We start from the raw sequence: 3565 nt of genomic DNA, 5'->3' as shown, positions 1-3565 counted from the left end.
CCATTGTTCGAATAGATAAAACATACCTTCTACAACTCCTATAACCACTCCTAATCTTCTTCTCCATGACGAAGCCAATGAAGAATTGAGCGTAAGTCTCTAATATTTTCTCCACCGGTCGATTCTGTAACCAAAGCGATCAAGTTACTGCTAAAAATCTTACCAAATTCTTGTGTCTTACCTTAAAAAAACACGTCTTTTCTCTTTCGAAACCATCTTTATATAAACCTAACATGTCCCGTTTCTTAACGTTCCTCTGTAGCCTGTAGATATCCGCTCCATTGCTCTTTCTCACAATTTTCTGTTCCCAGAACTCATTTGACACTGCATCGAGCATAGGCGGATGTGAATTCTGAGGGTTCTCCGGCATGTTCGTGGTAAGCAATCATGTATTTTTGAGAGATAACCATCCTAAGCAACAGCAAAACGTAGATGTCATAAGAAAATTAGAAACTTAGGAACCTTTGATTCCTATCAGTTTTAGAGACTACATCTATCTTTAAATCAAGCTTAAGTAGGCGTCTTTATCTATTTAAGAAATGAGAATCTGAACGTAGAGTTAATCATGGAAAAAGATAAGTGATACCTACTACACGTTTCACTGAATTTTCGGTAGAACTCGCCAGTAGGGAACTCTAAGAATGTAGTGGGAAAAGGGAACATGAGAGAGCCGATGTGGGTGATGATCATTAAAGAAATCGACTATCACGTACTTGGTTCTGATAAGGATGCCTCCTTTGAAATTATTGCAAGCTTCCCAGAAATGGATTAGCCTAAACATCAACTTGGAATCTCCTGGTCCTGCTGAAACAAAAGTGGAGAATGGCTTGTATTGTACGGTGGCGACTGCGTTTGATTTGCCATAGTGCTGGGATGCGTTTGCTGAGGAAGAAATTGTTGGGTTGGGATATATATATATAGTCTCAATAGGGAAAGGAGAGAGATGGGATGCGTTTCATTTAAGTGATTAATTAAGGGATCTTCAAGAGGCATTGATATCATTGAGTAAGAGGAGGGATGTGGAGAGTTACACGCCGATTTGTTTGGAGGATAGCTTTGATTCATTATTGTTGCCGTTGCAGGCGTTATACGGAGGAGATGGGAAGACGATGAGTTTTGGAGGGTATGTAGATGCCGTGATAACTTAGGTTAGAGGAAGATGAAAGTAAAACAAACTGGTCATTAAAATTAATGGACCTATTACGTAGCACAGATTCGTGGCCCAATAGCTTAACATCCTTGATGACATGGACAAATGATTGGTTATGAATATTTTGTCCTATGACATATCTAGAATTGCTTCAATTTAGTTCCTTTTATATAATAGAGATAAATCCTCGTGAACTCGTGAAGTGTTTAGGCGATCACATTTTCCCATACAAGGCCCGATGTGACCTTGTAAGACTGTAATCAACCTCCATCAAATTACAACGGCAGATAAAGATAGTAGCTGCTAGTTGGGGGAACTCGAAAGTCACAGGTTCTGTTCGTCTTCTCCTAATTCCTGGTTTAACGGATCTTTCCATTTACTTAACATAGCATCCTCCGTTTATTCAACCGGTTAATGAATAACTTGTACTCTCTGTTTCAGTTTATATATCGTTTTAGTTTTTTCATATAAATTAAGAAAATAATTTAATTTACTATTTTACCTCTAATTAATACATTTTTATTTGATTATGTTAATTAACAGTTAAAAGAATAGATTAATTAAAAAAATTATCAAATAAATGTATTGATAACATAAAATGACACTCAAAATGGAATAAAATTTTAACTTAAAAACGACAACTAAACGGAGAGAATACATATTTATTTAAATAATATCAAAAATTGATTAGAAGAAGTAAATAGGAAAAAAAAACGAAAAAAGGAGACACCTTACATTTCGTGCCAATCAGAAACGTGTTACAAATTCAGTGTGGAGGGGGGGGGGGGTGGGGGATGAATTACTTCTCAGTTTACAAATGAAAGATAAGCTGTTTCCAGTATTGTTAAACGTCAATTTTAACATAATTTATGAAGAAGCAAGCCCATAAATATTCCTCCTCTTACCTGTGATTTCAATATTATCAAAATAAATATCAATTAGTAAAATAAAAGATAGAAATAATGAACACTAATCCTTGACGCAATCATGCATGGTTTTTAGTGAATGATTGACTATTCCCGAATTTGTAAGTGCATGTCAATGTAGACATATCTATGAGGAAACCAATCCCATATAAACTCATCTTATGCGTGGAAGCAATATTAATTGATAACCAATTAGTAATCTCTAATCAAAGTATATAATAACTGGCACTAATCATTCATATTACATAACGATGTTCTTTTCAATTTTAAAGAAAAACGACTGTTGACAACAACATAAAAATGCTTGATGACGTATTAAAAATGTTATCATATTAAAGTTCTGAAAATAAGTTTCTTTTGAGAAAAAGTTCTGAAAATAGTTGTGAGATTATTTATTTCTAAACTTTTTCAAAATAGTAGCCTAAACTTAGCAAAAGTAAAATTTAAGCGACTAAGCCCTTTCAAATATTGTTAAAGAAGCCCTTTCTATCCTATAAGTCGAACGCATGTGCTCGTCATGTGTATATGTTATATGGAACTTGTTCTTTGTTTACGGAACTTATTTATCTATCCTGAACGAAGCCGAACGCATGTGCTCGCTGTGTGTATGCATGTATGTTTTACGGTACCTATATCAACAAATTCATTTAATGTATCATGTATCATAAATAGATCGACCATTGACAACTTCAGAATGATTTTCTACATTTTTTAAAAAGTTGTCTTTAACTTGAAAACAAATTGTTTGACTACAGATACAACGAATCGTCGATCAATAGCAGTGTTTTGTATATTCATGTTTTACTGAAAATTCTAAACATAAAACTAGTACGATCATTGTTTTTTTTGTTTTGAATGATATTATATGAATAGCTAGTGTTTTCCTTATTGATGCGCTGCCTTTTAATTTCACTAATTACCATTATTTTAACATAATTAATGATTTAATTCATTTTATAATAGCTTTATAGTTTTAACAGAAATAATTATATTGGTGATAGAAAATGGAAATATATATTTCCAACCCTCTTTTGTTTATTATAAACTCAGCCCTATTTTAACCCAACCCTATTTTAACCATATTATAATCAAGGGTTAGAGCTGGTACCAGGGTTAACTCATTTAATTAAAAAAAATATTTCATTTATTTTTGTTTTTAAATTTTAAAGATAAACCTATAAAAATTAAGATATGATATTATTTTTTCCTCCGATTTGTTGAGCATCAAAATCAAAAGTTTTCTTCCCAAAATCGCAAAATCGAGTTTTTGCTCCACAACTAAGAATAAAGTTTTCTGTCAAAAAACAAAAATTGTGTTTTTTTCCGCCAAAACTTAATTTGAGTTTTTACACCAAAACCACAAAATCAAGTTTTCCCGCCAAAACCGCAAAATCGAGCTCAAAACCGCAAAATCGAATTTTCCCGCCAAAACCGCAAAATCGAGTTTTCCCGCCAAAACCGCAAAAATCGAGGTTTCCCGTTAAACCTC

This window comes from Brassica oleracea, chromosome C3 (genome assembly GCF_000695525.1).
Source record: "Brassica oleracea var. oleracea cultivar TO1000 chromosome C3, BOL, whole genome shotgun sequence".
Lineage (NCBI taxonomy): Eukaryota > Viridiplantae > Streptophyta > Magnoliopsida > Brassicales > Brassicaceae > Brassica > Brassica oleracea.
This window is presented reverse-complemented; position numbering follows the sequence as displayed.